Source organism: Bos mutus, chromosome 7 (genome assembly GCF_027580195.1).
Source record: "Bos mutus isolate GX-2022 chromosome 7, NWIPB_WYAK_1.1, whole genome shotgun sequence".
In the NCBI taxonomy this organism is placed as follows: domain Eukaryota; kingdom Metazoa; phylum Chordata; class Mammalia; order Artiodactyla; family Bovidae; genus Bos; species Bos mutus.
This window is the reverse complement of record NC_091623.1, coordinates 107297591-107312109: the sequence shown is the minus strand read 5'-3', so window position 1 is coordinate 107312109 and position 14519 is coordinate 107297591. Positions and strand designations below refer to the sequence as shown.

At 40.3% G+C, this 14519-nt stretch overlaps 1 protein-coding gene across 2 annotated transcripts in view; it reads right to left on the bottom strand.

The window, feature by feature from the left end:
- SGCD (sarcoglycan delta) overlaps positions 1–14519 on the bottom strand; it is a 1106775-nt gene that overhangs the window by 443084 nt on the left and 649172 nt on the right. The window contains exon 1 of one of the 2 annotated variants that reach the window (XM_005891720.2): positions 3891–4087. The exons of the other annotated variant lie outside the window; for it this stretch is intronic. The gene's annotated coding sequence lies outside the window, so the exon portion shown is untranslated. Of the gene's footprint in view, positions 1–3890; positions 4088–14519 lie in introns of those variants that run through there. 2 annotated transcript variants of the gene reach the window in all.

Genomic DNA, 14519 nt, shown 5'->3' with positions numbered 1-14519 from the left:
TTCTTCAAATGAAATTTCTTGCAAAACCCCAATATATATAAACAACTAAAAGTGGCTATACTGTTTAGAAAAATAGATGGGGTGTTTCCAGAGCCATTCCCTCCTAAATTCCTGCAGAGTTTCCTCCATGGAACCAGAATTGGTCAAAATCATTACTTCTCAAGGTAGAGTCTCCAAGACACAGGGATTCTCAGATTTTCTCCAGACTCAGAGAGTTTTCTGCCAAATTTGTTCTTGTGTTTTCCTTTCTCATTTCTTTGATGTGCTTATTTTATGTTTTTCAAATTTTATCCTAGGAAATGCAGATCCAAGTCATGACCAGTGGCTACTACTCGCGGTTTTGGTGTGTGCATTTGTATTCAGTGTACAGTCATTTGGCAACAAGTGATTTGATTTCAATTGTCATGACCAGAGAAAGGAGAAGAGTGTGATATAACAAAATGACATATTCCTTCAAGGTGCACATCAAAGGATATCTTGGCATGCAAATGAAGGTACATTTGAAGAGAAAAAAAGTCATGGAAGAAGCAAGTACGTATCCAGGATATAAGAGTATGAATGTCTGGAATCAGAATAATCTCCAGTTCCAAGTTCACGGTGTAAACTTTATTAAATTCTAGTAAAGGATCCTCTAGGCTTCGCAGGTGACACCCGTGGAAAAGAATCTGCCTGCCAATGCAGAAGGTACAAGAGATGTGGGTTCGATCCCTGGGTCAGGAAGCTCCCCTGAAATAGGAAATGGCAATCCACTCCCGTATTTTTGCCTGGAAAAGTCCATAGACAGAGGATACTGGGAGGCTACAGACCATGGTCTTGCAAAGAGTCTGATAAGACTCATGCTCACACTAAAACACCCTCTATATTAAGAAACCAATGTTGATAACCTGAATATTGTTAGATACTTTTCTCTGTATTTAATTCATATATTTATTTTAGTGTTATGGATGCCTAATAATTATTAAAATAAAGAGGTAATATCTAAGTGAGTATTTTGGGGTTTGTACATGTTTAAATAACAGTATAATTAAAACAGTGGGAACATGGACTTTCTCCCGCCCTGTTAAAAGGGGTCTTTATATCACTGAAGCTCAGATTCTGGACTACAGGATGTTAAGCCTTAATCCTTTCCAGATGGTCAATTCCATAATTCCATGAACCTTTTCACCTTATGGAATATTAAATACTTTTACCAACAATGTGGTACATGCCCTTGGAGATGTTTTTAAAATAAAAAAAGAGATAAAATTAAATTCACAAATTGCAGTAAAGCATATGTATCCTTCTATTAATATATTCCTTTTCAAAAGTATGTCTTAAGGATGAAGCATCCATGAGCAGGCCTTGGAACAAGCTCTGCCTGCTGCCACCCCTCCCCCATCTCCACCTGGCCCCTTCACTCATCACTCCCAGCAGAAATATCTCTGGACGGAACAAATACAGGTTAAAAATAAGGCCTTAAGAGCCTGCTCCCTCCTCATTTAGGAAATCTGAACCCTTGGGCAATGCCATTCTTACAAAATGTGTTTTCTGATTACTTCCATAAGGCAGAGCATGGTGGACTGACCATGGCGTCTTCAGTTGTGAACAGGATAAAACAATTCTGCTCACCAAGGCCATGGTTTAGCCCCATATTTCAAGCTGAACCAATCGGTGCCCACTGGGCTTTGCTGTTCTAGCATGTACGTTTCATCCGTGCACATGGATCTCCTTCCACCCAGCTTGCGTTGTGGCGACTCCTCCCTCCCTGTAGCTTCTACCTCTGCCCTGCATTTCTTCACCTCTACCCTCCTTGACCCCTCTTTCTTTTTTTCAAATGTCAGCGGAGCTGGATTTCCACCTCCCATACTTCTAAAAGAGGGAAACTATAGAGTTTCTTCCAAGTTTCAAGCAATGTTGTGCACAGCCCTGCAACGTGAAGTTGTTATTTCATGCTTGTTCAGCTCAGTTCAGTTCAGTTCAGTTGCTCAGTCGTGTCCGACTCTTTGCGACCCCATGAATCACAGCATGCCAGGCCTCCCTGTCCATCACCAACGCCCGGAGTTCACTCAGACTCAAGTCCATCGAGTCAGTGATGCCATCCAGCCATCTCATTCTCTGTCGTCCCCTTCTCCTCCTGCTCCCAATCCCTCCCAGCATCAGAGTCTTTTCCAATGAATCAACTTTTCGCATGAGGTGGCCAAAGTACTGCTCAACATGAACTAAATTTAGAGGAGCATGACATTAGAGCTCCAGAGTCTCCTTTTTCACAGGCAGTTTGTTTGGCTATGGTTCACATTGCTTCCCAATCTGTCTTGGCATCTTACGCACTCCATAGGCAACCCAAGTATAGTCACTGTCTATCCTATCTTCTTCCCCCTTTTTGGAATTATTCCAAATTCTCTTCACTCCAACCCAAGCCAAGCCAACCCAAAGATGATGGTCATGAAGAAAATATTTGTGTGCCATTTCTCAGAATAAGAAGTCCTGCTGCCAGTCATTTCCTAATTCCCTCCTCCAAGTGCAGACTGTAGAGAAAATAAAATTGCCAACTGAGAGGGCTGACTTGCCGCTGACAAAACACAATGCCTGCACACGTATCCAGGTCTTATGCAGACATATATGAACAAGTCCAGCCCCACACTCTTTACTCATCCACTAATCTCTTTGCTATCAGATACTTGTTGAGATATTTTAGAATAAAAGTAAACACAAACCTTATTGAGGTCCATCCTAAGAGGTCTAGCTACTCTGCTTTTCAAAAAGCAGCCACAAATCCATTCATTCATCTATTTCTCCAACTATACTCCTGGCCAAGCCCCTTGTGGAAAACACCATTGTTGTCACTCATGGCTCTGCCAGAAATCACAAAGCTCTAGTGAGATCTGGTCCAGCTCTTTCAGAACTGAACCACTTCCTGAAATGCGTTTATATTATATTTTGCATTTTCTAAATGCTAAATGTAGGATAAGGTATAGCTTTTGTGGAGGAGGGGTAAAAATCAGTTGCATTATAATTGATATCTATGAAAAATAATTATCTAAAATTTGTTATTTTTAAAAGCGCTCTCTTCAGTAAGGTGCAAAATAGAATAATTTAAATAAAATTCACATGGTTACATGTCTATCTTTTAACTGATTTTGAGTAAATTACTGCCTTCTGTGACTCTATAGTTATCTATACTTCATAAAATACAGAAGTATTTTTTACTGGAGTATAATTACTTCACAACATTGTTACAGAAGTATTTTCTGAAAGAAGTGCCAGATACTTCTGCAACTCAGAAAAACTGAAAATTATTATAGAAACAGAATTATAGATGTTGATCCAGCATATTTCTAGGCAAATATATCACTGAGCTCCTTAATGACAGTCAAAATCCCACATGATAATAAAAGATGCCAGGATCTCATACGCACATTTCTGTTCCTACACTCTGAAAGCATAATCCAAAATAGAAACTTCAAACCCCGATTCCCTCTAAAATGAAAGCCATTTTCTGCTATAAATGCCCCTCTCCAAACTCTCATGAAGCAAAGAACACAGACAGTTTCATCTAAAATTATCTTCCCTGTCAATGAACTGTCCTTTTTCGTAGAAAAGTTACAGAAGGTTGGAACAGGGTGACAACACAAGAGTTCACAGACTTCTTTTTCACAATGGTGTTGCCAGTTCAATCCTAACTTTTCAAAGCGTCTCTGCCCTGCTGAAAAGCACATTTTGGAAGGGCTGGGGGAGAAGAAAAGATTACATCCCCACACCAGATGTTTAAGTGATGAAGTTCTAACTTGTTCCCACACATACACACACCCGCCCCCCACCACCACCCACAAAAACTCGGAGTACTTCCAAACAATCAGCAGGTAGAAAGTGAAGAGAAAGCGTGGAAACGCAAGGACCAAAAAGTCCCCTACCTCTTCTCTGCTTCACAAAGCTGCTGCTGAGTCCCACACAATCCAGGCGTGTGTGGAGCGGCTGGAAGGAGGCAGCCACTCGGCCTGCCAAGGGTGAGCAGGCCCAGCCTGCGTTCAGAAGCTGCCCCAGTCAGATTTTCCAACTGCAGAATTGCAGCCAAGTCCCTGCCCATGCCTGAAGAATTTCCTGAACAGCATTCCCGTTCTTTTTCTGACTGCTTTGAAACCGTACTCTGTACTTCAATACAGCTTTGTCAGGCCAACTCCCAGCTACTGGGCTGTCTCCAGCTCTCAATGGGAAACACATGTGTCAAGCACAGACGCGCTCCCCTGCCCCAGTGCCCATGCGTCTGCTGGGCTCACACAACCACAAAGGCAAGGGCTTCTAGAGCCAATGCTGATTTCTCAGCCATTCTCCACAGGGCCTCTGCTCTGGGGTGCTAGAAGCGGGAGCTGAGTCTCCTCTTGCTGCCGCTCCATCCCACCCCTTTTCAACTTTCTCCTTCCTCTCACAGTCCCCAGCTGATGACCCGTGTTAGCTGCCCCAACTCTTGCCAGTCCTGATTATAAGCCTATTACAACTGAGAGATGGGAATTCTGATTTGATCTTCCTACCTGCTGTTGTCTCTGTCTTTGCTCAATATTTCAATTGTTGGAAGGGAAACAATATTTTTAGCATTTTCAGACTGGTTCAGTACTTCTGAGTTGTTCCCGCATCCTGATGTGTGCATCTTTTACTGATCTCACTAAAAATAATGCAATTATTTTTCAGGCACTTTTGTGGCTCTCTGCTCTATAAGATGCTGGTCTGAAAATGTAACATTTGCATGCTGGTGTAATAGGTGTTGTGTAATGCAGACTGTGTAATACTTTCTATAAAGAAGTAGAAGGTGAAAAAATTGTACCTTTTATCAGGATGTGTCTTAATTCTCTGCACCTGTGATTATTTCTGGATGGCACTCCATCAATGTCTTAGGTACCTGTCTCCTGGACCCTGTGGTCTACCTTTCCGTAAAACACTAAAGGAAATTTCTAAAGATACGAAGAGGACACCCCTCTTCTCCCACACTGAAAACCCCTTATCTAAAAAGCCAAAGCTAAGTTGTCAACAGTAACATTGTAGAATAAGCTGATTTAAAGAGAAAGCCTCATTTATTCTGAGCTTTTTTTTTTTTCTTTTCTTTTTTGGGGTATGAATATTGTACTTCCAAAATTGTATCCCACTAGCAACTTATTTTGAAGAACTGGCTTGCCAGATTTTTAAAGTGCTGTGTGTTCCTAAGGGGCCGTTGTGAATAATGGATTTGGTGTGATCTGGGGTTTAACATTAAACTGCAATGGGTTCCTTCAGGAGGATTCGACTTTTGCCTTGGGAAGCAGTGTCTGTGGAGGGTGGGGAGGGGAAGGAGCATGTGTACCTCTAAGGTCAGGACACAATTATAGAATCAGAGAACTTCAGAGGAGAAGGGAACCCCAGAGACAATCCAATACAAATTCTATCAACCCTTCATTTTGCAAAGGGAGATGGAGGTCCACATGATGAAATGACTTGTCCAGAGGTGCAAAAGACTCTTAATGTTATAACTGAGGCCAGAAAGTAGATTTGGGTGAATTTTCCATGTGTTATCTCTATTCCAGCATCATTTGGGAAAGGCAGGATCATCTAACCTTCACAAGAGAAGGCTTATAATCTGATGGCCTGGATCTAATCTTAGCTCTGTCTCTTAAGGCTGTGAATCCTGATTAGTTTGCTTGACTTTTCTGGGCCTCAGTTTTCTCATCTGTAAAACGGAGATAACAACAGACTCTACCTCACAGAATTATTAGAATTTGATGAGATAATTCATGCAAACTGTCTATCAGAGTGCATATAAATACATTTTGGTTTACTTTTCCTTTTATTGAATTGAGCAAAAACCAGACTCTTTTTCTCACTGAAAAGCAAAATTGTACTCTCACATTTAGTTTGAGTTCCTAGAATCAACTATTTTATTGGCTAATTAACTTTTCTGCCAACTACCTTTACATAATAGGGGTCTACCACCTTAAGCATAGACAAGCGTCCTAATGCTATATTAGAACATTAGCCAACCACATGACTATGCTTCATTTATTCTCTACACATAACACTGAAGTATTTCCTCAAGATTAACTCACAGGCAAGGTAAACAGTGAAACCAAATTTGCAGTCAGTTATATGATGCTGAACAAAGTGCTATTTGCACAGAACTGGACCTTCTCTCTGAACCTTAAGAGCTCAAGATTACCATTCTAAAAATAGAAGACCATTAACAATTGCAATCCCCATGTTTGGCAATGGGCAATGCTCTAAATTAACAGCAACAACTACAAAATAAAATCCCCTAAGTCAAGGAAGAAATCCTACTGAGGAAATGGTGACGACAAATTCTAAAGTATCAGATTTCTGTCTGGGGTTCTAGAGCCTTTGTTTCGAAAGAAATCATAGCAAGTGGTTCATGAACTTATTAATCATGTTGAGGTGCCCAACTTCTTTCGGGGAAAAAAAGAGGTAGGGTAGTTCTTAATTTTCCAAAGAAGACATACAGATGGCTAACAAACACATGAAAAGATGCTCAACATCACTCATTATCAGAGAAATGCAAATCAAAACCACTATGAGGTACCATTTCACGCCAGTCAGAATGGCTACGATCCAAAAGTCTACAAGTAATAAATGCTGGAGAGGATGTGGAGAAAAGGGAACCCTCTTACACTGTTGGTGGGAATGCAAACTAGGACAGCCACTATGGAGAACAGTGCGGAGATTCCTTAAAAAACTGGAAATAGAACTGCCTTATGATCCAGCAATCCCACTGCTGGGCATACACACTGAAAAAACCAGAAGGGAAAGAGACATGTGTACCCCAATGTTCATCACAGCACTGTTTATAATAGCCAGGACATGGAAGCAACCTAGATGTCCATCAGCAGATGAATGGATAAGAAAGCTATGGTACATATACACAACGGAGTATTACTCAGCCATTAAAAAGAATACATTTGAATCAGTTCTAATGAGGCAGATGCAACTGGAGCCCATTATACAGAGTGAAGTAAGCCAGAAAGAAAAACACCAATACAGTATACTAACGCATATATACAGAATTTAGAAAGATGGTAATGATAACCCTGTATACGAGACAGCAAAAGAGACACTGATGTATAGAACAGTCTTTTAGACTCTGTGGGAGAGGGAGAGGGTGAGATGATTTGGGAGAATGGCATTGAAATATGTATAATATCATATATGAAACAAGTCGCCAGTCCAGGTTCGATGCACGATACTGGATGCTTGGGACTGGTGCACTGGGACGACCCAGAGGGATGGTATGGGGAGGGAGGAGGGAGGAGGGAGAAGGGTTCAGGATGGGGAACACGTGTATGCTTGTGGCGGATTCATTTCGATATATGGCAGAACCAATACAATATTGTAAAGTTTAAAAATAAAATTAAAAATAAAAAAAAATAAAGAAAGAAAGAAAAAACATGTTAAAAAAATAAAATAAAATAAAACAATGGCAAAACAAAAGCAAAAATCATAAAACAACTGGAAAAATCAAGGTCAGACTTTATACAAAGGCAGTTAATGATGATTTAATCAAAAGGATGCGGCTTTGAGACATGCAATGTCTCTCCACAGACTAACTACCTGGCTCCTTTCAACTTGTCTATTTGAAGAGGGATAACTCACTGAAACACCATTCATTACTACTAGCTGGAAACTTCTAAAAAGTTACTTACTTCTTCTAATGTTAAGAAAAATATCCAAAACTTGAATTATCAGACCAGCAAGTGGTCACATTCTGTCAAACTCATATGTGGCAATTGTTTAACATGCCCTCTTAATTATTTAACGGAAATGTGCTTTGTTTGATACGTTGCTGACAACTGAATAAAGATCCCAAACATCACCTGAAGGGAGCTTTTAAAATAACTAGAGCTAGGAGCCCCAAATCAAATAGATTTTGATTCTGTGGGAATGGGATAGGGACCAGGTAATAGTATTTTATTTTGAGCTCCACACCACCCACAAAACGATTTGGCCAAAATTAAAATGACTTTAGTATGAGCCAGACCTAAGAATCACTAAGTTACAGTGATAGCCTAACTTTTCCATCATAAGCCTAATTGTGTCACTCTGTGTGCTCAGATTCTTACATGGCTTGCCATGGCTTGAAAGGGAAAAATGGCCCCCATCACTAAGACTTGAAAGGCCTGGCTTGATCTGGTCCCTTGTCTACATCTTCAGTCTCATCTGCTGTCAGTCTCCCTCTTCTTCCAGCGCTTCAAAGAAATCACATATCTTTCTACTTGAAAATCTTAAAAAAAAAAAAAAAAAAAAAAAAAAGCTACTCTCTCCTGAAAATACAGCTCCACTCTTATGTTTTCTTCTACTTAACTACTAATTCAATCTTTAAACTCATATTCTGTTATCACTTTCTCTAGGATTCAGGTATCTGAACTCCAGAACTAAAAATCCCCTGTTATATACATCCCCAAACTTGCACGCATAGATGTGATTATGTATTTATTTGTATTTTTGTTTGAATCATGTTAATCTTTCCTGCTAAAAACTAAATATTCTCCTTCAGGCCTGAAATTAGCCTTGCTTTCTCCCTACTGTATCCTAGTTCTGTGCATACTGCAAAGATTTTAGGAAGTGTACAATAGATATTTTCAAGTAAGTGAATGCAGTTTTTTAATCCAAGTCAGGAATATGCATCTAACTTCATTGTTTTTTTAATCTCAAATTTTCAAACTTCATTTAATTCTTCTGACATGTTAAATTATTATATTATATTGTACTCAGAATACTGAGTTTTTCTATAAGGTGTAAATATTTTTGAAAGCTAATAAACCATCCACATGTTTAGTTAAAAGACTGAGAAATTATCAAGTCAAGTGCCTGACAAAGCCCTTAAGGCCTCAGGTACAGGTACTGTTACTAAGCCCAAGTTTGTACTGCTTGCTAAATTATGGGCCAATAAAGGAAGAGATGAAGTATTAGGGAAATGAACACTGACTTTATTCAGAAAGCCAGCATACCAAGAAGATGGTGGACTAGTGTCCCAGAAAACCATCTTACCAAGAAAGTTGCGATACACATACAAAATGGAATATTACTCAGCCATAAAAAGGAACACATTTGACTCAGTTCTAATAAGATAGATGAACCTAAAACCAATTATACAGAGTGAAGTAAGCCAGAAAGAGAGAAGCGAGTATTGTGTACAGGATATAGAAAGATGGCACCGATGAGCCTATCTGCAGGGCAGCAGTGGAGATGCAGACAGAGAGAGAACAGGCTTGCACACACAGCAGGGGAAGGAGAGGGTGGGAGGAATTGAGAGCGCAGCATGGAAACACATACATTCCCATATGAAAAATTAGACAGCCAGTACAAATTTGCTGTATGGTGCAAGAAACTCAAAACCGGTCCTCTGTGACAACTTAGAGGGGTGGGATGGGTGGGAGGGAGGGAGGTTTCAAGAGGAAGGGACATAACATATACCTCTGGCTGATTCATGTTGATATATGGCAGAACCCAACACAACACTGTAAAGCAATTATCCTCCAATTAAAAATAATTTTAAAAAAGAAATAGAATGTACTCCGGAGCGGGGGAGGGGATGTAGAATTCAAACTTCTTTGACATTAAAAAGGAAGGGGGTATGGCTGGATGTTGCAAACTTTTTGGTGGCAGAATCCCTTGTGTTTGCTGCTGTCCTCTTAGGTCTGGTCACATTATTCCTCCAAACCTCCTACAAGACAAAGGTTATGCCCTGTCCTACAACTTTCTGTCTCTACTGTAATGGAAAAATAGAAAGATGGCACCAATGAGCCTATCTGCAGGGCAGCAGTGGAGATGCAGACAGAGAGAACAGGCTTGCACACACAGCAGGGGAAGGAGAGGGTGGGAGGAATTGAGAGCGCAGCATGGAAACACATACATTCCCATATGAAAAATTAGACAGCCAGTACAAATTTGCTGTATGGTGCAGGAAATTTTGTATGTGTACCTTTAAAGGTCAGAGCCTCGAAAATGGGCTCTTCTGTGTATTACAGGCTTTAGGCAACATTCTTCTACAAAGGCACAAAGCCAGCATGACTAGGCACAGGCAACAGAGCACAAGTGCCAAGTCACTCAGTCATGTCCGACTCTGTGAGACCCCACAGCCTGTAGCCCACCAGGTTCCTCTGAACATGGGATTCTCCAGGCAAGAATACTAGAGTGGGTTGCCATTTCCTTCTCCAACAGAGCACAAGAGTTACAGCTAAATGAATATATACAATATGCAGTCAGGTTTGGTCTTCTCTGTTACAGTAGCATGCTTATGATTATTGAGTAGAGGATCTGCTGTGCCAGTTACTTGAGAGGCAGGCTGAGTGGAGATAAAGTCATATAGAGGCACAAAGTACTTAAGGCACAAGTGAGAAGGGAGGCATTGGCCAGGACCCTTTTGGTTACAGCAGTCAAATCAGCCTTATGAAAAAAGCTGAGGTTCCTAAATCATACTACTCTAATCAAGTGGATCTTAAGCTGGGATGGAATGTAGCAGTTAAAATATAACCAAGGCTCTATCTTCTTGTCTGGACTTCATTCTCAGTTTTGCTTGCTCCACTGGGCAATAAGATGTCCACAGGTGGTCCCAAGCTCATCGTCACAGGGCAAATAAAAGATATTTTTCAGAAAGGATGTTAGGTATGCCAGGTTGAGCCACAAGGTTATCCCTGAACAAACCCCTATGACCAGGGGTATGAGACCTGGGTTCAATCCCTGGGTTGGGAAGATCCCCTGGAGGACGGCATCGCAATCCACTCCTGTATTCTTGCCTGGAGCACCCCCATGGACAGAGGAGGGTGGGCTACAGTCCATTTGGTCGCAAAGAGTGGGACACAACTGAGTGACTAAGCACAGGACAGCACATGAGACTCTGTGTGGTCCATATTCGGCTCATGTGACAACCCTGGCAACTAAAGGGAAGGAATCAGCTCCATCGCCAACATATGAAAAAGTAAGCTAGTTGGGAAAGTCAGGAAGCTCCCCTGAAGGGAATGGCTGATCACTCCAGTATTCCTTTCTGAAGAATTCCATGGACAGAAGAGCCTGGAGGGCTACAGTCCACAATGGCACCCCACTCCAGTACTCTTGCCTGGAAAATCCCATGGACTGAGGAGCCTGGTAGGCTGCAGTCCATGAGGTCGCTAGGAGTCAGACACGACTGAGCGACTTCACTTTGACTTTTCACTTTCATGCATTGGAGGAGGAAATGGCAACCCACTCCAGTGTTCTTGCCTGGAGAATCCCAGGGACGGGGGAGCCTGGTGGGCTGCTGTCTATGGGGTCGCACAGAGTCGGACACGACTGAAGCGACTTAGCAGCAGCAGACATGACTGAACAACTACCACTTCCACTTTCACAGCAGTCAAACAAAAGTCTGGTGTGAACTATAATGATATGGCACTAAGACATATTCATAATCTTGCCAAGGGAAGCTTCTTTAAGAAATATCAAGAGGCAATATTTTAACCAAAGGACAGAAAAAGTATTTTCTAGGTACAAGCCCAAAGCAGCTGAATTAGAGTTAAACTAATGGCAGACAATTAGAACAGTAACATTATGCCAGCCTTTCATTTATGGGTTCACTTCACAGATAATACCTAATGGGAAATGATACTCACTCTGCTTTGGCTCTTCAAAACAGGCAGAGCAAATGCAATCCTGCTTTTCAATGGTCAAGGGCAAAATTATCTGGTTGACTTTGAAGAGACTTTTTTTTCATGGAGGGAATCTGGACCAGAAAGTTTGGCTCGGAGACAAATCAGTGACCCACAGTGTTCAGAATATCTCCACTGGCAAGAGATAATGTCTAAGCTGAAGTCATTTTCTGTTTTGGAAATTCAAATGTATAGTACACAACGAAGGATTCTCAAGCTAATCATTACTCTGAAGAGGAATTGACACATTTGGTAATTTAATGTGATGAGTAACGAAACACATTAAAATAAATATTTTCTAAAGAAGTTAATTATACAGTGAAAAGCAAATACCGGTATAGATGGTTCCATTCATTCTTTCATTTTAAGCACAAAACATTGATCAAGTCTTTCAAATTTTATTTTGGTCCACAATTTCTCATTGTATTACAGCTTGCTGAAAGTAAAACTCTTGAAATATCACATTTTTATTTGAAAATAAAATTTATGGATCAATAAAAATGGGCCTGATGCCATGATAGGCATTTAATGCTACGCAGAAATAAATAAAACCTGTACTTGAAAAAATGAGAGCATCACTCATCTTTATTTTTACAGTCGTCACATCAGCGCTCAACGATACAAAACATAACACTAGATTCAGGCATCCCAAACTAATTATAAGCTTCTGAATGACTATTTCTGCTTCAAAGCAAAGGCCAAGCCTCAAAATTCAACCCCCCAAACCAGCACATGTACACCAAAAAAAAAAAAACACAAAAAACACCAAAAACCAAAAACTGCCAAGGAAAGAAAATATATTTCAAGTCATTTCCTCTTTAAAAGGAGTTCATTCAGGTATGTGAGAGAGACATAATTGAGCAAATCCACCAGTACCATGAGTGAGTGAAACTCACTCAGCCATGTCCAACTCTTTGCAACCCTATGGATTATACAATCCATGGAATTCTCTAGGCCAAAATACTGGAGTGGGTGGCCTTTCCCTTCTCCAGGGGATCTTCCCAACCCAGGAATCAAACCCAGGTCTCCCGCATTGCAGGTGGATTCTTTATCATCTGAGCCACATGGTGTATGGCATATAATAGTTGCTTAGTAAACATTTAGCATTTTATTAATAATGAACAGTGATGTTAATAAGAAATATTTCATCATTGCCAACCAAACAGAAGCTGAGGAAGTTTATCACCAATGAACCTGCCTTATAAGAAATATTGGAGGTTTCTAGTTGAAATGAAAGAAGCCTACTTAATATTAAAAATTAAAAGAACTGCCTTATGATCCAGCAATCCCACTGCTGGGCATACACACTGAGGAAACCAGAAGAGAAAGAGACACGTGTACCCCCAATGTTCATCGCAGCACTGTTTATAATAGCCAGGACATGGAAGCAACCTAGATGTCCATCAGCAGATGAATGGATAAGAAAGCTGTGGTACATATACACAATGGAGTATTACTCAGCCATTAAAAAGAATACATTTGAATCAGTTCTAATGAGGTGGATGAAACTGGAGCCCATTACACAGAGTGAAGTAAGCCAGAAAGAAAAACACCAATACAGTATACTAACGCATATATATGGAATTTAGAAAGATGGTAACAATAACCCTGTGTACGAGACAGCAAAAGAGACACTGATGTATAGAACAGTCTTATGGACTCTGTGGGAGAGAGAGAGGGTGGGAAGATTTGGGAGAATGGCATTGAAACATGTAAAATATCATGTATGAAACGAGATGCCAATCCAGGTTTGATGCACGATACTGGATGCGTGGGGCTAGTGCACTGGGATGACCCAGAGGGATGGTATGGGGAGGGAGGAGGGATCAGGATGGGGAACACATCGAGTCTGTGGTGGATTCATTTTGATATTTGGCAAAACTAATACAATTATGTAAAGTTTAAAAATAAAATTAAAAAAAAAGTATAAAAATTACTGGTAAAGATAAATATACAGTCAAATTCAGAATACTTTAATACTGAAATGGTGGTACATAAATACTTTTAACTATGGTTTCAAAGTTAAAATACAAATACATTAAAAACTACAACTACAATAATTTGTTAATGGATAAACAATATTGAAAACGTAAAGTATGACATAAAAACAATGAATTGGGGAAGAGAAAAGTAAATGTGTAGAGTGATTTTGTGTGCAATTAAAGTTAAGTAGTTATCAGCTTAAAATAGAGTTGTGCAATTGTAAGATGTTTTATGTAACCTTCCCGATAACAACAAAATGAAAAATATGAAGGACTCCAGGCTGAAAATGAAAGGATGTGAAAAGATCAGATCAGATCAGATCAGTCGCTCAGTCGTGTCCGACTCTGCGACCCCATGAATCGCAGCACGCCAGGCCTCCCTGTCCATCACCAACTCCCGGAGTTCACTCAGACTCACGTCCATCGAGTCAGTGATGCCATCCAGCCATCTTATCCTCTGTCGTCGCCTTCTCCTCCTGCCCCCAAACCCTCCCAGCATCAGAGTCTTTTCTAATGAGTCAACTCTTTGCATGAGTGGCCAAAGTACTGGAGTTTCAGCTTTAGCATCATTCCTTCCAAAAGATAGTCGATGCAAATGGTAATCAAAAGACAGCTGAAGCAACTATACTCATATCAGACAAAATGGACTTTCAGTCAAAATCCATGACAGGAGACAAAAAGGTCATTGCATAATGATAAACAGGACTGTTCATCAACAGGATATAACAGTTGTAAGTATCTATACTCATCATTGGAATATGTAAATATATAGAGCTGTTATTAACACAACTCAAACGAGAAATAGGCAGCACTATAATACTAGGGGGCTTCAATAACCCACTTTCAACAATGACTAAATACCCCAGACCAAAAAAAAAAAAAAAAAGATTCAGCAAAAAAAAAAAAA